Raw genomic sequence first — 22,503 nt, forward strand, 5'->3', positions numbered from 1 at the left:
GTAGTACATCATTTCATTTTTTAAAATGTCTAAGTCTTAGAAAATATCTTTTGTTTTTGTACTCAGAGTTCAGCTACATATAAGAGGAACCCCAAGGATATCTTCAAATGCAAATTTTATTTCTTTTCATGTAGAAGATACCTGAAAGTAGGCAGTACTGGGCTGCAGTGACAATTGCAGACTTGTCCGGGATCCAGGTTCCCCACCAGCTCAACCCTGCATGGTTTCTGGGGTGTAATTTTTGCCATTGTGATCTAGAATGGCTGCTAGAGAGCCTGTCATGACCATGCTTCATGTAGCAGGACAGGAAGAGAGACAGATGGGCACATGCCTCTCTTTAAGGAGACTTTCTGAAACCATTTATGCTGATATACCCATGTTCAGAACTTGGTCCACCTAACCTCAAAGAAAGCTGGGAAATGTCACAGTGCCTGCTCAAAATCAGGGCTCTACTACCAAAAACAAAGGAGGAGATGAGTACTGAACGACAGTACTTTAGATATTTGAGAATGGCAATTGCGTCCCTCTTAAACGTGTTCTATAGGTAAACATCATTATTCCTTTTGTTAATTCACTGATACCGTTTTCAGATCCTTCACCTTTTTATTGTCCTATAAATATGCTCTAATTTGTACTTAACAGAATAACCTCACCCCCAGCTTTGAGATCTGATTGTCGCAAAATTAACTGAAAATATGTTAACTCCCTTTTTTGCATATTCTTATTAATCCATCCTAAAATTAGTTTTCTTAGCAACAACTGCACATGGTTACTAAATTTGGAGTCTACTGCATCCTCTGGGTCTTTTTACATCTGTTGTAGTGTGCTTAGGTTTTTTTCAACTTCTACTTCAGCAGGTTATTTATGCTCCTTCCTGAGTATAAGTATATAGCTCTTTAATTTCACCTGGCCTGTTTTTGTTTTTCTGAACCTTGCAGAAACTTTTTGAATTGTAACTTTGTGTCTTATCTATGGACATTTGCACCTGTAATAAATGGAAGATATATTGAAGGGCAGGGATAGAGTCATAATTTATATCCTCATGAGACATCAGGTACAATGTCTAATGCATAGTTGGTTCTCAATGTTTGCTTAATGAATGAATATTGTTAGAAATAAAGAACATTTTCCAGATATCTTACTTAAAATTCTGAAATTATTTATGATAAGCAAATGTGAAATCTCCTATCTTTTAAAATAATAGAGACTTTTATCTGCCTGGGAGAACTATATTTGATTGTGTATACAGTTTTCCACTCAGGTGATTTAACATTTTGGTTAAATGTCATCCTGTTATATGATCTTGTAATAATCTATTTGGCTTAATAAAAAGGAACTAGACTATGAAATGCTAAGTTTATATCCTAGCCCTGTCATTCATTAACTGTTCCTTTGCTTACTGTCTTCCTTCAGTTTCACAAATTATAAAATAGAATTGACATTTTTTTGTTTAGAAACTTAAAGATTACATTTATTAAAAATAAGCCTGTAGGGAATTTTATAATCCAAATTATGAGGTAATCTGAGAATTTGGTGATAAGATTAGATCTATCAACCACTAGAAACTAAGTAATGATAAATTGATTTTATGGAATTAATCCTAGAAAATAACTAAAATATCCCAGAAACTTGCTGTTAAGGAGATTAGGGGATCCTAAAATAGTTTCTTAGAGATTGGAGATAGTAATCTAAATGTAATGTTTAGGACAATCTATATATTTGGCTCTTAGACATTAAAGACAAAAACATAGCTACCAGCATACGGTAAGTATTGAGATGTTAATTGTTATTATTACATGTGGAGATTAGAAACTGAATCAGAGCTTCTGTAGAAGTGATCAAGGAGATGTCCCTAAATCTGGTGTCCCTAAAGTGGTGTCCTTTTAGGTGGAATTACGCCTAGAGGTAACAATACAAAGAATCAGGTTCTCTGATAAAGCTTGTTCAGATATAAGCAGCATTTAATTCGAGATACAATAGATATATACACGAAAATGTCATAATAAAACTCTCTGTATAGTTATCTTAAAGGAACAAAAATGTCTTTATTTCAAAAACAGGACAGGAAGGTAAAACAGGTTTTATGGGGGGAGTTGGTGTAGTGGGATGGGGAAAGATGAAAGGGTGAAGGAGGGTGAATATGGTGGAAATATGTACTCATGTCTGAAAATGGAAAAATGAGACCTGCTGAAACTATTCTAAGAATGGGGAGAGGGGGGTAAAGAAGAATGATGGAGAGGGTGAATTTAACTAAGATATATTGTAAGCACTTTTGTAAATGTCACATTGTATCCTTAGTGTAATAATATGATAATAAAGACATAAGCAGGGTTTAAAAAAATTAACTTCTGCCAACTATGATAGCTTTGGCACATATGCACACATCACTACGACGACCACCCCCACATACAGGGCTCCCTTAGTTACATCTTGATCTGATTCCATTACTTTTGGTTATCAGGACAATGTCATTCTATTCTGTACAGGCCAAATATGGCTTTCAGGATTTGGAATGTGTACCACACCCTTCCCTCCTTTACTCTCAGCACTTAGTTCTGATGTCGATGTCAGTCTGGGGAGGAAGAAGAAGAGATTGTCTTCTTGCTTCACTATTCTTAACAAGGCTGTAGTCCTCATTCTGTTGGTTACCACTGCTCCTCCATTTAGCAGTCATTGGTTATAGCAGAGCCAAAAGTATGGGGTGTTTTTGTTTGCTGTTCAAAAGACTCTACTGGATTCTTTACCTGTACTCTTGGTATGAGAGCTCTGGCTCAACCTTTACCTGTTCCGTCCCTTATCCCTTACTGTGGGCAACTGACCTGTCATTCAGAGGCAGCCCTCATGGATGGAATACCAAGAACATAATAAGTATAAAGTTAATAATAATGGGAATTATTAATGTCATTATTAGAAATTATTACTCTGAGCCATGAATTGCATTTTGAAAGTTAAGCTTTTTAATTGTAAGATATTCGAAGCCTCTGTGACACATCCAACATTTTACAGATTGAGATAATTGTAATAGGTGAGATAGGATAGGTAAGTGTTAAGCTGAATCAAGTTGAAGGAGAAATTCTTTTGCTTCTGGTATTTAAGTTTATATATTCTTTAAGCTAGGGATGTTTCAACAAGGAGATTAATTATAAATAAGATTAATATATGCCAGTGTGAAAATTAGGACTTTATACTATTTACAAGAATTTGCAAGGCTGGGGATGTAGCTAGTGGTAAAGTGGGTTTGATCCCCGCCCCCCCCAAAAAAGAACTTGCCACTTAAGTTGCAAGTAAACCTTTCTTGAAATAGCTTGAAGAAAGCAGAGGATTTGTTGGAAGATACTATGATAACTCAAAGAAAAATCTGCAGGAAGCAGCTTCAGGGATCTCAGAATCTAAAATGGAAATTCATTGCCATTTAGTCAGTCTCCCTCTTCCTCTCCCTCTCCCTCTCCTTCTCCCCCTCCCTCTTTCTCTCCCTCTCCTTCTCCTTCTCCCTTTCCTTCTCCTTCTTCCCCTCCCTCTCCCTCTAACTTTCCCTTCCCCCCTCTCCCTCCTCCTCCTCCTCCTCCTCCTCCTCCCTCCTCCTCCTCTTCCTCCTCCTCCTCCTTCTTCTTCTTCCTCTTTTTCCTCTTCCTCCTCCTCCTCTCCTCCTTTTTCCTCCTTCTCCTTCTTCTTCTTCTCTCTTTTCCTTCTCCCTTCTCCCTCTCTGTGCTTCCCTCCTTTCCCCTTATCTCTCTTATCTCACAGTTCTACCATTCTGTGTACCTGCCTTCTCTACCACTGCTAGCAGCCACTCTCAGGAACTTCCTCTAAACCTCATTAAACAATAAATGAAGATGAAGGAGAAACATGGAGCTTTTTCTAGACAAATGACTTGGATCTTTTGTAACCCACTGCAATATACATTAGGTTGTCAACCCAATACAGACATGTAAAAAAAATCAGTGTGGTATTTCTACATAATAAAATAATCAGAACACACCTCATGAGCATTACAGAATTAGTACTTATTTTCACTCAGTTGTGGTCCTGTTAAGGCCAGTGATCTATGCTGGGCTTAGGTGGATGGCATGTCAGTCTTGGCAGGGCTTGCTCATGTGCCTATGGGTAGTTGGTGGTTGGTTGACATAGGCTGAACTTAGCTGGGTGGTTTAGCTTGGGTGATTCTTCCCCACAAATCTCTTATCCTATTATTGATACCTGAAGACTATCCTGAACATATTTTTTTCTTGTGAAAATGACCAAAGTGCTTAAGTGTAAGCCCATTTGCACAAATACTCAAGCCTTTGATTATGCTACATCTGCTAACATTTGATTGGTTAAAGCAATGGCAATGGCAGAAGAGTATACTCCATTCATAGGAGTGAGGAGAGTGACTACTTCTGGTAATAATCTAGCAGAAATGTATAAAACTAGATCAAAAGTTCCACAAAAACAATCTTACTAACAAGTTTGTGATGCATGCTAACATTTCATTTCCTTTTTTAAAGCTGGTTAAGATTCACTACATTGATTTCATAACCCTTTATTAATTCCGTAGACAGAAACTGCTTTAGAAATACATGCTGCATATCTTAGAAACAAGCTAAGCACCAAATAGAAAATTCTGACAACTTCCTCTCTGGTGTCATTGAAGGAGTAGGATGTTGGTTTGGAGATAGTTTGTTAGGATTATTCCAATCAGTGATACTTGGTGTGTAGTCCACAAGCTGGTGCCAATTCACAAACTGTTTATTATCAGCCCACAGTGAATTAGAGGCCTAGGCCAGGATGTAAATCAACACACTGCTTCATTAGGAAAGTTTTTTTTTTCCTTTAAGGGCCAGGTAAATGAAACCATATACTTACTTACATGGTTGCTTTTTACTCTGATGATAAGCCCCTCATCTCCATCTCTGACCAGTAAAACACAAATCACAGACTAGCCCTTTGAGTAGCATTCCCCAAGGAAAACCCAGAATCTTCTAGATAGGATTCTTCATAAAATAGTTATTGTGTGTATCTGAGACACAGGAGGACTGTTTTGGAGATGTAGATTCTTAAGTATCTTATATAAATATGATAGGGGAACAAAATAGCAATAATAAATGAGCCCAAGAAATAAAAGCAGAGAGGGACTAACTGATAGAGCAAGACTGGAGAATGAAGGGGGAATAGGGAGAAGGTGAATGGATTGCTCTTGAAGGGGCTGTATGTCTCACCCTCAGAGACTAGAGAAAACTAAAAACAGAAATTTACTAATTTCCAGGTAAGGGTAGCAATTTCATGCTGGATAGGCTCGTTCTTGTCAGTGAAGTAAGAGGCAAGAACATTTGTTGAGGAAGAAGAGGGAGGAAGATTTTGAGTATGGTGCTGAAAGAATAAGTATAGTTATTGAAAACTTTATTTTCTTGTTAGTGCCATTTGAAATTGGGACCATTTGATTTCCATCACTGTGGCAAAATACCTGAGATAATCAACTTTTAAGAAGGAAATGTGTATTTTGGCTCATAGTTTCTACAGTTTCAATCCATGGTTAGTTGGCTTATACTTTTTGGGCATTTGGCAAAGCAGAACATCATTATAGGATTGTGTGGTTAAGGGAGTTACTCACCAGGAAAAAGATGTCTCAATATTCCCTTCAAGGACATAACCTCCTGATGACCAAATTTCTTTTCACTAGGCATTACCTTTTAAAGGTTTTACTACCTTCAAATAGCATCACCATCTGGCAACCAAGTCTTTAGTGCATGGGCCTCTGGGAGACATTCAAGATCCAATCTATACAGCCTGACATGGCTGTGCATGCCTGTAATTCAAGCACTAAGGAAGCTGAGGCGGAAGGACCATGAGTTCCAGGCCAGCCTGGCCTACATAGCAAAATCAAAACTAAAAATATCCAACTTACAGCACCTAGGCTTTAATACTTTATTCTGTTTTCTTTGTAAGTATTTTCTTATTTAGTATAAGGTTTTTTTTTTTTTTGCTCTTTTCTGTGTGTTCTTTTTTTTTTTTTCATTTTTCTTTTATTATTCATATGTGCATACAAGGCTTGGTTCATTTCTCCCCCCTGCCCCCATCCCCTCCCTTACCACCCACTCCGCCCCCTCCCTCTCCCCCCCAATACCCAGCAGAAACTATTTTGCCCTTATTTCTAATTTTGTTGTAGAGAGAGTATAAGCAATAATAGGAAGGAACAAGGGTTTTTGCTGGTTGAGATAAGGATAGCTATACAGGGCATTGACTCACACTGATTTCCTGTGCGTGGGTGTTACCTTCTAGGTTAATTCTTTTTGATCTAACCTTTTCTCTAGTACCTGTTCCCCTTTTCCTATTGGCCTCAGTTGCTTTAAGGTATCTGCTTTAGTTTCTCTGCGTTAAGGGCAACAAATGCTAGCTAGTTTTTTAGGTGTCTTACCTATCCTCACCCCTCCCTTGTGTGCTCTCGCCTTTATCATGTGCTCATAGTCCAATCCCCTTGTTGTGTTTGCCCTTGATCTAATGTCCACATATGAGGGAGAACATACGATTTTTGGTTTTTTGAGCCAGGCTAACCTCACTGAGAATGATGTTCTCCAATTCCATCCATTTACCAGCGAATGATAACATTTCGTTCTTCTTCATGGCTGCATAAAATTCCATTGTGTATAGATACCACATTTTCTTAATCCATTCGTCAGTGCTGGGGCATCTTGGCTGTTTCCATAACTTGGCTATTGTGAATAGTGCTGCAATAAACATGGATGTGTAGGTGCCTCTGGAGTAACAGTCTTTTGGGTATATCCCAAGAGTGGTATTGCTGGATCAAATGGTAGATCGATGTCCAGCTTTTTAAGTAGCCTCCAAATTTTTTTCCAGAGTGGTTGTACTAGTCTACATTCCCACCAACAGTGTAAGAGGGTTCCTTTTTCCCCGCATCCTCGCCAACACCTGTTGTTGGTGGTGTTGGTTTTTTTTTTTTTTCTTACAACCTATGCCTTTCAAAGCAGTTTATTTTTCCAAATACTTGGTGATGGAAATTATCAAACACAGAAAAATGGTAAGAATTATAGAGGGAGAATTAAGTTACCTATCACTTGGATTCTACAATTAATTTTTATTTTAGGTCAATTTCAATTTGAAGTCCAATTAGGAAGTAGTGTGATTATAATTTTACCAAAGTTAAAGCAGATACTTGTAAAGACATTAAGAAGCGTGTCACTTCTAATTCAATAGGTCAAGTATAAATGTTCTCAATTCTCTGTATCAGTCATCACTCTCCAGAGTAACAGACCAATAAGGTATGCATGTTATAAGGAATTGGCTCCTTTTGAAAGTGGGCAAGTTCCAAGATCTACAGGGTCAGTGAGCAAGCTGGGGACTCAAGAGAGTTTATGGTGCAGTTCCAGCTTGAATTTGAAGGCCTGAGAACCAAGAGAACCAATGGTGTAGTTCTTATTTGAAGGTTAGTGGTTTTGAGACCCAGAAAGAGCCCATGCCCTGGTTCAAATAAAGTCTGTCAGGAAGGAAGAAATATCTCTTATTCTGAGAAGGGCCAGCTTTTTTGTTCTTTAGGGATAGTGTGGAATGTTTAGTCTTAAACCTTCCTTTGTCCACCTAGAACCTCTTCTAGGCAACTTTACCTTTCCCTTGTCCAGCTATGTGTCACTGTCCTCTGTTCTGCTAGGTTTTGAGAGACATTTGGGGGACATGGTGCCCTTCAGGAAGACATGGGACTTGTCAGATTACCCAGGACCACTAGTTAGACTGCAGATGTATGCGAATCTCTTTTCCAATAGGTTGACTCAGTTTTAAAATTAAATAACATTGTGAGAGAGAAAAGGCTAAAACTCTACACTGAATGAGCTGCTACTTCCTTCTTGGCTTGAAGGCTTTCTTCTGTCCTTGGAAGTTTGCTTTGCCACAATCAGGTGCAACAGAGAAGTGGGGGAGTGGTTTACCCCCAGAGGGGCAATAGTCAGTTAATGAGGGCTAGACTAGGTAGATACATGTCCCAGTCTGGTCATCCTCCAGTGATACAGTTCTCAGGTGTGTTCTACACAGTTTCTCAGAGGACATTCAGCAGCATTGATCCTGAGTCACCAACAGAAGAAACCCACTCATGACTGCTACACTCAATAAAGCACACTTGCTGGCTTTTCTCCCTTCCCCATCTCACTTTCTCAGTTTCCTTATCTATATTTGTTAGGATCACCTCAAAAATAAACATTCTATACTCAAGTCCTTGCCTATTGGTCTTTTATTTTTATTTATTTGTTAAAAAAAAAAAGACAACATTAAACAAATTAGGTTCTTCAGAAAGGAATCAACCCAGTCCCTAGGCTGGTTCCCCTGCTTTCAGGTTTGTTCCTGCATCACACTCATGAGCAATTTCAGAGCTTCCTGGCCTCTCTTTTTCCAGGTACTGCTGTGTGGAGCAGTTCTCTGCATATGCTTTCAGCTTTGTCTAGGGGCAATCTGCCATACCTACCTGGGGCTTGTGAAACTTGCCCCTAACTCTCCACCTGGGCTTGGTCTACTATCCTCCCTTCCTACTAGTGTAGAATTAGAAAGAGCTTTTCTTATTTTATTTTATTTTTTTATGTCAGAAGCGTAATGTGCCCATGTCGTAACAAGGTTTCAGGGTGGCACATGTCATGCAGAGGCATGAACACCCAATCATCATGCTTATGAACCAAAAAAGGATCAGAGAAAGAGCTTTTTTAGCAGAAGGAAAAATTTACACAAAAATAAGTTCACTATCTAATGATGACTAATTGACACACTTAAAAACTTTTTAAACATCATACATTTCATCTTCAATCTTTATGATTACTTACATTTTCTTTATTTTGAGTAGTGTTTAGTTGCCTGCAGTACTTTATTCATTTTGTCTGCCAACAAGTAATATTACACTGATTTATATTTAATGTTTAAATTTTATCATTTTCAATTTTACTTCATGTTTAATTTTGAAATCTTTTATTTAAAATTATTAAATGATTAGCCTTACATTTGATTTTATAAATTAAAAAGCTTTTAAAAAAATAGTATTTCAGTTATTATTTGAGTCACATATCCCAAGTGTCTATATCATCCAGTATTGCATTGATTAAAAAAACAGCTTTGTTGAAATATAATTCAAGTATTATAAAATTCACCTATATAAAGTATATAATTCAGTGGTTCTTAGTATATTTACAGAATTGTGCAATCATCACTATAATCACCTTTAGAAGATTTTCATCACATTAAAAAATTCCATGATCATTTGTAGTCATTTCCCCTTTCTACCCCTTTCCCCCATCCTCAAGTACATGAACTAAAACCAAAGATGCTGTGTTCATGTTTGTGTTAGTCAACTTTCTGAAACTGTGACAAAATATCTGAGAAAGTCAACTTCTAGTGAAGAAAGATTTATTTTGGTTCATGGTTTCCCTGTTGCTTTTTTGGCTTGGGGCAAGGCAGTACACTGTGGCAGAAGCATTTGGCTGAGTTTACTTTGCAGCAGTGGGGATGCAAGGAGAAGAAGGGGCTTTGAGAATGTTGGGGGTGGGTGGGTTGAAATTTTAGCATGTTTACAAGAAGGTCTGAGTAAGCAGCTGCAGCTTGAGAGGACTTGAAGAAAGCAATGGAGTGAGCTATGCCATGCAGTTAGCAGAGAAGAAGCATCCCTGCTAGTGAAAACAGCCTGTGCAAAGACCATAGAAGATGGCATGCTGGCATTTTCAAAGGAAAACAAGGAAGCCAGAATGGCTGGACTGAGTGAGTTGAAGAGAGGAGGTCAGAGACTTGCCCGTGGTCAGTAGTGGTTTCTGTACAAACTTGGGGCATTTTTTGTAAGGACTTTGGCTTTTCACTTTGAGTAACATGGGGAACCATTAGAGGAAATTGACCTGAGGAAGATATAATTTAGCTTAAGTTTTTAAAGGGGCCCCAGTGGCTTCTGTTTTGTGAATAGACTATAATGAGCAAGGATAAAAGACATAAGACCTACAGTATGAAGCACATGCAGTAGAATGGAGTTATTGCCACGATCCAGAAAAGGTTGATGGTAGCTAGACCAAGATGATGGCATTGGGGTGGTGAGAAAGAGTTAGATGCTGAATATTTTGAACAGAGTCAACATGATTGTCTGACAGATTGATGGTAGAGTGTGAGAAGTAGCAGAATCAAAGGTGTCCCAAAGTGTTTAGTCTGAGCAACTGGAAGCATGATGTTATCAAACAAAACCAGGGAAACTAGAGGTTGTATAGGTTTGGGGAGGAGTTGGATTTTGGTCTTATTGCATTTGAAATATCTCTTAGATATTCAAATTGACATGTGGAGCAGGTAGTTAGATATACAAGTGTGAAGAGAGGGCTAGTTAGATATATAACTTTGAAAAATGGATAGATGTGTACTTTTCCGGGCTCAAAGCAAACTGAAAATGAGGGTCCCCTGTTAAACCAAGTGCAAGACCTTGCTTAGGGTGAAGTTTTACAAATGTACAGTCATTTACCCACAAAACTGGCCCTGGTAGGGAGCCCTTGGCACATATATATATATATATATATACATATATATATAACTTAAAATCATGAGATTGGACAAGATTATGAAGGGAGTGCGTGTAGATGGAGAAGAGGGAAGGACCAAGCACTGAGCTAGAGTTACTCTAATATTGAGAGATGGAGAAGTCAACAAAGGAGACTGAGCGCTTAGAGGAAAACTAGGAGAGTATGGTGTTCTGGAAGTCAAAAGAAAACAAGGGGTAAAGTGATCGCCTGCATTACACGCTGCTGGACACTTAAAATGAGGGCAAGGAATTGACCATTGTGGACTTGTTAACTTTTAGCAATTACAAATTAAATTTGTAATTTGACCATTGTGGACTTGTTAACTTTTAGCAATTACAAATTAAATTTGTTTTATAAGAAACTAGGCAAAACTAGTTAGTTACTGTTACAAATCACAAAGCTTTGTTTATTGAAAATAATTTCTTGATATGCTATAACAACAAAGACATTGGGCTATAGTCTGCATTTTTACAAACTTCCCTGCAGTATCTCACTTTGCTACATATTATCTCCTGGTGCTTTGGTAAGAGTCTGATATAGAAAGACTTCAAATCAAGAAGAAAAGTCTTCCCAACCTTGAATGTCAGGTGATTTTAAGCATCAAATCTGCAGGCTGCCAGGGGTTTGTTCAAGAACAAAGCTTCATCTGTTGCCTGTTCTTATGCATTTTAATGTGCTGACTTGTAAGATTAAAGAAAAAAATTTAACAAGCTTCTGAGTTTTGGTTTAAAAACTCTTTTGGTGGGTTTTTCACATAAACATTTTATAATCCAGAGAGTTATGTGAAGATGTTGTTATTAGAATGAACCAAGCTTTGAAATGCATTCTTCCAGAATCCTAAAGCTTAGCTGGCTGCTTCCAGATTTTAATGTATCTCTGTGACCAACAGGATACCACAGTAGGGGGCATCAAAGAGATAGTAAGTTTGTACCTAGAAAATCATTTTGTTGAATATTGAATTTGCCTTTACAAAGAGAATAATTTTACATTTTAAATATAAAAAAAAAAACCCAAAAAACAAAAACCCAAATTCTGCAGAGGAACTCTACTACTCCCAGACCTTAGTTAGATGAGGTCTAAAACTTTCAGTGACTGCTTTGCCAATTGTCCTGAATCTGCAGAGAAATCTTATCTGGATATTTTAAGCACCAAGAGGAAGGCAGGATGAGCTTTAGAGATAAGCAGTATTAGGGTGATATGTTATGCTTCTAAAGTGTCTTTTTGGGCAGAGCAGAGATTGTGGCCATTGCGATGAAATGCACAGAAACCTAGTAAACAGAGAAAGACCAGAGGGGAGGAAGCCAAAAACAGGTACAAAGAAATGCATGACATGGCTGCAGCCTGACCTTCAACCTCACCTTGTACCACAGTCCCCTTTATTCACCATGTTCTAGTCACCCACATCTTTCTTCTGTTTCTCCAATATTCTAGAACACTTTCCTTAGGGTCTTCCCTTACTTAAAATAGAATCCCTCCATCATGTCATTTTGTGCATTGCAGTCATAGCATGCAACACAGTCCGTTGGTGCCCCATACATTAAAGCAAGCAACGAACAAGGTCTCTTCTCAGTGTCACCAGAATGTGAGTTCTTTGTAGGCAGTGGTCTTGTCTGGCTGAATTCTTAGCCCCTAAAATAGTATGAACCATACAAATAGTAAGTATCTATTGATAAATGAATATAGTTCATCTTTCATAATGGTAAGCCCAAGTATTCAGAACTTTAGCAAATATAACTTTTGGATGTTTAAGTGTAATTTGCTTCCTACTTTGTGGCAGCCCAGCTATGTGATTAATTGAAAAATAAATGTACACAACTGGGATAAATATGATACCTTGCAAGGGAGACTGTAAGAGACACCATCCTTCTTTTCCTTGCGTATTCTTCAAGGCTTACTCACTTGAGATTACTGTCCACGTGTCCTTGAGTGCAAGTCTTTCCTTATAGGACACATTATTTGTTTGATAAGAATGTTATGTCAAGTTTATAGAATCTAGTTATGGATAGGAGATTCTTCAATATGTTTGTGGGTCTCTTAAAAAGTAAGACTATTGAGAGTAGTAGTAGACTTTTTAGTTTGTTGTCAGCTGGTTTCACCTACTATGGACAAAATCTAAAAAGTTAACCCACCAACCATAACACTTCTTAGGTTCTCTTCAGTGTAACTCATTTAGGGGAAGGAGGGTGAATAAAAACGTGCTAAAAATAGTTCATATCCAGATCAATTATCTACATTATGGTTAAGATTTTGGTGTCAGATGCACATAAAACTGATGTATTTTTATTGATCCTTTGTGAAAACAGAAGGGGAATGACTTCTTCTTTAGCCCATCCTACATTCTGTACAATCTTGACAAGTTTATTAGTTTTTTGGTCCTTTTATTATCTACTAATAGAAAATGGACTTTACAGTGAATCATTCTACATTAATAGAAGTGTTCTTGTTTGTTTGTTGTTTTTCGAAACAGGGTTTCATTTTGTAGACCACGGTGGCTTCAAACTTGCCATCCTCCTCCCTTAACATCTCAAGTGCTGGAAGTAGAGGTGTGTACTACCATGTCTGGCCATAAATAGGATATTATTAGCAAAAATGAAAATAAAGGCCCAGCATTATCCTGATCACAAAAAAATGCATATAAAAGAGTAGAAAATATTAAAAAGATAAAAAAATATACAAAAACCCAGAACTTATATATAAGCTTCAATTTTGGGTTACCCTGTTCTCATTTTCCCATAGGGTCTACATTTCTCTAAGCCTTCTTTAATTACTGATTGTGTTAGTAACCTTTCTGTACTGTAGTGAACACTTGGGACATTGAACTTGTATAAAGAGAAAAGGTTCATTTTGGCTCACAGATTTAGAGGTTTCAGTTCATGATATGATGGCACTGCTGCTTTTCTGGCCTTTTCTGCCTGTGGTGAGGTAGCCCAGCATGGAAGGGGTGTGTGTGGAGCAAAACCACTCACCTCATGACTGAGAGGCAAAAGAGAGGAAAGGGGAAGACACTGGGTTTTCTCCCACCAGGTTCTACCTCTTAAAGGTTCCACAACTTCCCAATAACACTACTCGAGGGACAAGGCTTTAACATGAGGGCCACTGGGAAACGTTTAAAATCCAAACCACAGTGATGACTTAGTGTGATCGTTAATTCTCTTGCTTCCTTCCTCCTCTTTCCCTCTTTCTTTTGTTTTCTTTTCCTGTCTCCCTCCCTCCCTCCCTCCTTCATTTCCTTCCTTCCTAATAGTCCATTCTTGTTTAGAGTAAAAAAATATTTACCAATATTTTTACTCCTACCACTTCTTTCTGGGCTCATTTTCATTTTACCAAAGAACTCCCTTGAATTGTTTTTTCACAAGAACTTATTGCTACTAAACTTTCATAGTACTTTTGTGACTGAAAATGTTTTTATTTTGCATGTACTCTTTTCTTTCTTTTTATTTTTTGGCTGTACTGGGATTTGGATTCCGGGTCCTGTTCTTGCTGGCAAAGTGCTTTACCACTTGAGCCACACCCCCAGCCCTTTTTACTTTTAAGTTATTTTACAGATAGGACCTTACGCTTTTTGCCCGAGCCAACCTGAGACTGATGTTCCTACCTATGTCTTCTACATAGCTGGGATTACAGGCATGCACCACCACCACCATGCCTGGTTTATTTGTTGAGATGGGAGTCTAACTAATTTTTTTGCCTGACCTGGCCTCAAACTGTGATCCTCTCTATCTCTGCCTCTTCGGTAATTGGGATTACAGATGTGAACCATCCTGTCAAGCTTATTTTACACTTGCACTTGAAAAATAATGTAATACATTCTTTCTCCTAAATATCTATTTTTCTCTTGTTTGCTTGTTTTTACAGTATTTGGGATTGAACTCAGGAGGCAAGTGCTCCACCACTTGAACTATGACCCATCCCTTGTTTTTGTATTTTGTTTTTGTGATAAGATCTTGCTAATTTTGCCTGGGTTGGTCTCCTGCCTCTGTATCCCCAGAAGCTGGGATTATAAGCATGTGCCATCATACCTGGGCCCCCATACCTATTTTCATCATCAGTATCATATATTTTAATTCTGTACATGCTTAATATATATCTTTCCTCCACACGACCAGCCATCACTTTTACCTTTGAAGTATATTTTAACTGATTAGAGATTTCTAGTTTGGCTGTTAGTCTTTTTCTGCACTTTAAATGCTTTATTCTGTCATTTCTGGCTTCCATATTTTCTATCAAGGATCACCTATCAGTTCCATTGTTATTCTTTTAAAATTATGCATCTCTCTCTCTTTCCCCCCTCTTTCTCTCCTTTCCTCCCTCCCTTTCTCTCTTGCTTTCTCTGTGTGCACATGTGTATGTTTCATGCCTACTTTTAAGATTGTTTTCTTTCTTTTAATCTTTAAGTTTCACTATGATGTGTTTGGATCTGATTTTCTGTGTGGATATGATTTATTCTGCTTGGAGTTTTTAGAATTTGAATCTATGGCTTAATGTCTTTCATCCACTTTGGAAAGTTCTCAGACATTATCTCTTCAAGAATTATATGGCCTATTCTCTTCCTTTTCCCTTTTAAGACTTCATTTATCATTTACAAATATGTTGGATCTTTTATTTAAAAGCATGTCTTATAAGTCCATTTTATAATTTTCTCTTTTATATCCTTTTTGTCTTTGTGTTTCAGTCTTCTAACATATTTTTAGTTCAGTCTTCACCCCTTCTGCTAATTCTAATTTGTGGTTAATCCTATATATTGAGTACTTTATTTCTGAAAATTTATTTTTAATTTGTAGGATTTCTACTTGGTTATGTTTTATATATTCTCTCTATTTTCACCATCATTTCCTTGTTATCATGGAACATATTATTCAAGTGATTTTAAATTATATATATGAAACTCAAAAATTTGAGTCATCTGAAAATCAGTTTCTACTGCTTGTTTTTATTTTGCTTTTCATTGCTTGGTCATGTGCCATTTTGACTGAGTCCTGGACATTTCATATGGAAGCAATTTAAGGTACTGGATGATGTTACTCTTTCCCCAGAGATGATTACACTTTCTTCTTGTCAGCATGTGACTAGAGACAGATGACATTGATTCCAGTCAGGCTAGAGGTTTTTTTCAAATTCTGTGAGGGGTGGGATATTGCTTTTATGCTCTGTAAGTGAGGAATATTGACTTGAAGGTTTCCTCTTGAAGGCTGGCATATTGTCCAGGATTCTTCTTCACTTGGCTCTGAAGTCCAACTTCTGCCTGTTCAGTTCCATGAGAGTTCTCAAATTTTCTTTATCCTTTAAAAACTGTGGGATTTGTTTGCTTGTTTTTATTATAACTTGTCCTCTGCTTTCCCCCATTCCCCCATTACCTCTCCGAGGTAAAATCCTTTCTAAATGTCATAGTCATTTTTCTAAAAATCTTTTCTCTGGGATCCTGGATGCTCAAATCTTGGCAATCCTTCTTGTTTTGAAACCCAATTTTTGCCTCCCCATCCCCACAAGATTGCTGACAGCTCTTGGCCACTGCTTTCTGTTATGCTTCTGCCTCCTGGCTATGAAATGGCAAATATCCTGACAGGAAAAGTTAATGGAGAATATCTGGTACATTCAAGTTTGTATATTTTTCCTCTAGGACCTTCACTTCCCTGGCCTGGCTATCTTGGTTGTTCTTTACTGCCTTCAAATAATTATGGTTTTTGTTTTGATATCTTATCTAGCTTTATAATCATTCTTGATGAAAATGCTACTTTGATAAGAAAAGCTTTAAGAAAGGCTTAATTTAAAAGTAAAAGTCGAAAGACTGTTGTATTAGTCAGCTTTTTGTTATTATAATGAAATGCTTAACACAGGCTATCTTTATAAGAATAGAAGCTTATTTAGCTCAGAGTTTTGGAGGTTCACGGGCATGGTGCCTGCATCAACTCCATTCTGGTGACAGTCTCATGGTGAATGGTGGGTGACAATGATGGGAGCAAGTATTAGGACACATCCCCTGCCAGAAATCAGAGAGCGCATGGGAGGGGCCAGGCTTGCTCCTTGTATAACAATCACTTCATGAGAACTTAAGGGGCTTGCACAAGAACTACCAAGGTTCCCATGAACTACCTCATGCCCCTAGTGACCTAAGGATCTCCCATTTGACATCATCTCTTAAAAGGTCCACTACCTCCCAATCCCATCACCCTAGGAATCAAGCCTTCAATCACAATGGACCCTCGTGAGACACTCAAACCATACCCACACCATAGCAACTATGCAAGCTTTGTGTCTGTATGTGTGTCTGTGTATGTTGGGGATTGAGCTCAGGGCTTTATATACACTAAGCACATGCTCTCCCACCAAGTCAAACGCCCATCCCAGCAACCATATAACTTTTTAATACTAAAAGAACTATCCACTTCCAGTTGGTACTTATTAGACTCTTGCATTTTGTTACCACCCTCTAGTCACCCCAAATAGTAGGTGATTTTCAAAATTCTTCTTACAGATCCTTTCTGCCCTCTCCACTCATGGGATGATCATGCAACTGTTCATTGTGTGGCTATTTCTTCCACTACATCAATCCCACCAAAAGGATCTTCGATTGGCAGTAAAAGAAAAACAACAAAAATAGATTGATTAGTTGAGAGGAAGAGATATGTCTCCTTCTTGAGTAAAGAATGTTGAATAAAATCCTTGCCTTTTGCAAAAACACTGAATCAGTGTTTTTTTGTTACTTATAAATAAATCTGGTCCTACCTTCCATATATAGCCCTGAGAGAGAGCATATTAATACAGTGACTTTTCAGAATATAATCAATACATTTCTGCTAGAATATATTGGTCATAATTTTAAACCATTTTTGTGATTTGGCATCAATACGATTATTCATGATTCATTGGTTGAATGTCTGTCATGTTCTAGGCACTGAGCATGTGGTGATAAACAAACACAACGTGGTGGTTCTAGCTCGTAATAAAAATACCCAGAGACAGGAGGCAGGTAGAACTTAGTCCCTCTTTCCCATGAAACCTGCCTGGCTGCTGTGATATCTCGATTCATGGTTATGCTGTTTGCCCTCATTGAAGCCTCTGAAATTGTGTGGCTTGTAGGACTGGGTGCTTCCACATTGCATGCTGCTTCTGTTTCTGGTAGTAATAATGTCTTCTTTCTTATTGGCACCTCTCCTCTCCATGGTAACTTCTCGAAGCTGCCAGAATGATGTAACTTTTTTCCCTCTTCCTCTCTGTTCAGCCACTCCTGCATAGTTGCCATGGGAAACCAGATAAGTAAGTATTAAGTGTAATATTAATTTAAGTATTCTGTGTCTAGATAGAGATAAAGTGCATGACTTTTATGACATCTATTTTGAACTAGCTTCAAGCTCTTCTTGCATTTATTGTAGGCTTTTTATCAGGCTCACAGATGTTCCAGAATTGAAGTTCATAGAGTCTAAACATCAGAGGACAGAGTTCTGATAAGGTTATTAGGAAAAGTGGAGGAAAGGCAAGGCATTATGATGGAATTAAGATGGTCCTAATTAAGAATAAGACTATAATATGACTGAGTAAAGACAGGCCTACAGTCATTTTTCACTCATTCTTACTAACTTCTGCTATCAGTTGCAAAGAATTAGTGAGAAAGAAAAGCCACTCACTGGATTAAGTCCCATAACTTCATCCTACTTGTCCTCCCTTTCAGTGAGTTCATCAGTGTACTATCAGCTTCTCAAATTCTCACTCTCTTTAGTTCTGTGCTTTTGATTTGCTTTTTTGTGTTGTGATAATTTACCAGCCAGTTTCTGCTCCAATCCCATCATTCTGGTCTCTGTCCTGGGGTGCTGGAGTCAGCAAATCTTCCTTTCATCTTGCCTGCTTCTTGTTAGGCTCTGACAATAAAGATGCTAGAGAGAGATTAGAAGGCTAGAGGAAAAGGGACTTGCCCCTTCCTCTTCACTGTCATCATCATCACAGCAATGTTACTTCATGTAACAGTGACAGGTGGTTGCTGGAGCACCATTTGGTTTCTGTTTGCAGTTTTTCCATTTTTCCTTACTGTGCCAACTCAGAGATACTAACATCAGCTGACCAGTGTCCTTCCTCAAGGGACTGTCTTACTCCCTAAGGTTCCTGTCCCAATCTCCCTGTTTTATAGTCCTAGCATTTCCCTGTTGCCTCCCCAGCTCTAAGATAAGTACTTGCTTCCCACAGTGATAATCTTTGTGTTACCACAGCCTTCATATTTGCCTTTTCAGTTCTCAATCTTTTAACAACCTTTTATGTTAAATTCTCTCTTCAAAATAACTTTTGTAGTTTCTCTTTGGAATTGAACCCTGACTGATGCACGGTGCTGCTTTACTGCTTATAGAAGAGGCACAGTAAAAGCACATAGAGGAAGATGGCCAGTATTCACATCAATGGGCCCACAGCTATATCACAGGTGAGAAGAATCTGTGTAGCACAAGGCTCTCCTGTTCCAACAGGGAAAGAGTGATGTGTAGTCACTGATTTTTCTATGAGTAAATGCATCGCAGTGTAAATGGCATGATGATAGCACGAGATGTGTGGTCACTCACTGAGCATTCTTTTTGTTTCTTTAAGATACTTAAGTGGACCCAAGATCCATTGGGAACTCAGCCAAGGTCATCTGCAACCTGGCTGTCTTGGTGACTTATATTTAACACTAATTATATGGCTATCAAATAATTACAGTCATGTAATGACTCAGTACATGATGGACCATATATATGACAGGGGTCTCATAAGATTACAATGGAGCTGGAAAATTCTTATTATCTGGTGACATTGTAACAAAGAGTAATGCACTGTCAGTTGTATAAAAGTTTATCACATATAGTTACATATTGCATGTAATACTTCCTAATGACAATAAGTGGCTATGTTACCGGCTTATGTACTTTCTTTTTTTTTTTTTTTTTGGTAAGACTGGGGTTTGAACTCAACGCTTCTTGCTTACAAAGCAGGTTCTCCACTGCTTGAGCCAAGCCTCTAGTCCATTTTGCTCTGGTTATTTTGGAGATGGGGTCTTGCGAACTCTTTGACTGAGGCTAGCCTCAAACAGTGATCCTCCTGATCTCAGTCTCCCAAGTAGCTAGGATTACAGGTGTGAGCCACAGATACTTGGTGGTTTATGTATTTTTGGCACTATACTGTTTCAAAATCATCATTATAGAGTGTACTCTTTGTAGATGTAAATAAAAAGCTTACTGTAAAACAGTATGCTGTGTTAAACCAGCACAGCCTCACACATCTTACGTCGACTTCATGTCGATTGTGTCAAGAGGCAGCATTGAGTGATTGACATATACTCAATCACTCGATTGAGCATACTCTGATGTTCACATAATAATGAAATGGGCTAATGTCTTATTTCTCAGAACATATCCCCATTGCTAAGCAATGCTTTACTCTGTTTGAGTAATTCTTAAATGACTGTTTACCTGATGGGGCTGTTTCTTGTTTCTTTCCATATTTCTAATTCTTGGCACAAATGTATTTAAAAATATTTGCTAATGAGAAACAGGAGATAAAAAGGTAATTTAAGGTTTAAAGACCACATGTTACACTATGTCCCTTTTAGATAGTCACCAGCTGATTTAGATGCCCAGGACATTTCTCTCTTAACTTATTATATTTCTCTATTCTAAAGCCACCAACCTATCAGAGGTAGATTTTGGGAGTGAGTCTGTGCATATCAGTTGTTATTGGTTAATATCTCTTCCTAAGTACTCTCACAATAAAAAAGGATTTTGAGATTTCTAGTACCAGAAGAAAATAGCAGAACTGAAAAACCTTTCTGCTAAAAACACTTTAGAAATACTAAATAAAAGTTAACAACCATTGCTTTAAATTCTTTCTTTCTTTGCTTCCTTCTTTGCTCCTTCCTTCCCCCTTACTTCCTTCTCCCTCCCTCACTTTCCCCTCCCTTCCTCTCTCCTACCTTCCTTCTTACTTTCTTTCCTTCCTTCCTTCCCTTCTTTCTTTTGGCAGGAGGGTATTGGGGACTGAACCCAGGGCCTCACATTTAAGTGTGCTTTACCACTCCAGCCACACTGTTGAGCACTTTTGTTTGTATTTTGTTTCTGAGATGGGCTTTCACTTTACCCAGGCTGGCCTCCAACTCATGATCCTTTCTCTTGGAAGTGAAATTCTGTTAGTTTTGCTGCATTCTATTCATAAGAAACAAGTCACTAGGTTCATCCCATACCCGAGAAGAACAGATTACACAAAGGCAAGAGAGGAGATGGGGCCAATGGAAGCCATGTCAAAAACCGTCTATGCAGTTTGACTAATCCAAATGGGGAATCTGTAAACTTAAGTCTTTCACCAAACTTGGAACATTTTGTTGCCATTGATTCCTCACTTGTTTTTTTTCTACTCCATTCCCTTTCTTCATTCCTTTAGAGACTTCCATTGCCTATATGTCAGCCCTTTTGATTTTATTTCTCAGGTTCCTAAGGCTCTGTTATTTATTTTTTTGGAAAATTTCTTCAGATTGTATAATTTCTATTGATCTAGCTTGAACTTAACTGACTGCTCTTTTACCTTTGTTCTGCTATAAAGTCCTCTTGTGAATTTTTGTTTCAGATAATTGTATTTTTACAGTTATGAAATTTCTATTTTAAGTACAATAATACTGTAACCCTTATTACTCATTTCCTCAAATTCTTTATTATAGTAGTAGCCTCAAAAAATGGAAGTGGTTAGGCCTCTAATACCCTTTGAAAATATCACTGCTTAGAAGATATTCAATAAATGTTTGTTGGTTTTAATAAATTTTAACAAAGTAAGTAAAAAAAACATCAAATCATAGGAAGCCCAATAACAGAGCAAGGAACACTTGCTCCTTGGTGGCTTATTTTGAGAAGGCAGGTACACTGATAAATTTGATTAGTGGAACACCAAGAAAGAGTGTACATCTTAATTCACAGCCAATGAAGGTTTTAAATCTGTGTGGCAGATAGACCATAAGGTAGCCCCTGTGATCTCTGAATTTGAGTGTTAATGCCTTTATGTAATCCCCTCTCCTTTAGTGTGGACAGAACTTGTGACTTGCTTTTAACCAACAGAATATGACAAAGGTGATGGGTGTCACGCTGGCAATTGTGTTATGGCATATCAGACTATCTCATTAACAGATTCAATTTTGAGATTCACTTTGCTGGCCTGATGAAGTAAGTGGCAATGCTGGGTGGACCTGTATGGCAAAGAACTATAAGTGATCTCCATAGCCTCCAGGCTCTAGCTTCCAGTCAGCAAGGAATGGGGGCCCACAGTCTTACAATCACAAAGGTTTGAATTCTACCTGCCACCTATCTGAATGGGCTTAGAGAAAATTTCCTCCCACCCCACTCCCATCCACCAAGCCTCTAGCTGAGCCATTCCCAGACTCTTGTGCCACAGAAACTGTGAAATCATAAACACGTGTTGTTTGAGACCACTAAGTTTGTGTAATTCTTTATGCAATAATAGAAAACTATCACAATCTGCATACTTAAAGAATTTTGGTACCTTTTGCTTTGTTGAGAATGATTTTCCTAACTGATTTTCATATTTAATGTGCTGCTTGAGGAAATGAAATATTCTGAGGTAAACAATTTCATTAGTATAATCATATAAACTCTGGGAACTCACAAGAAAAGCATTTTTTAAATATTTGGAACCAATAATTCTTCTCTTAGGAATCTGTCCACATAAAAGCTTTTTCAGTAACTGAACATGTACAGTTATTTTTCAGTAACTGTACATGTTCAGTTATTTTTGAGTAACTGAACACGTACAGTTATTTTTTAAAAATAATTGCATTATAGTAGCAAAAAAGTAGAAAGAATTTTTTTTGTGGAGGTACTGGGGGGTTGAACTCAGGGTCTCACACTTGCTAGGCAGGCTCTCTGCAACTTGAACCTCTTCACCAGCCCCTTTAGCTTTGGTCATTTTTTAAGCCTGGACTGGCCTGAATGGTGGTCCTCCTATTTGTGCTTCCTTATAGCTGGAATCACAGCAG

The 22,503-nt window shown here is 37.9% G+C and overlaps 1 non-coding gene across 1 annotated transcript; it reads right to left on the bottom strand.

Moving 5' to 3' along the window:
- Positions 1-8,558: 8,558 nt before the first annotated feature.
- On the bottom strand, positions 8,559-8,662 carry LOC141414548 (small nucleolar RNA U13). The gene has a single exon (XR_012439563.1). It is a non-coding gene; the product is annotated as a small nucleolar RNA U13 (small nucleolar RNA).
- Between the last annotated feature and the right edge of the window lie 13,841 nt (positions 8,663-22,503).

This window comes from Castor canadensis, chromosome 11 (genome assembly GCF_047511655.1).
Source record: "Castor canadensis chromosome 11, mCasCan1.hap1v2, whole genome shotgun sequence".
Lineage (NCBI taxonomy): Eukaryota > Metazoa > Chordata > Mammalia > Rodentia > Castoridae > Castor > Castor canadensis.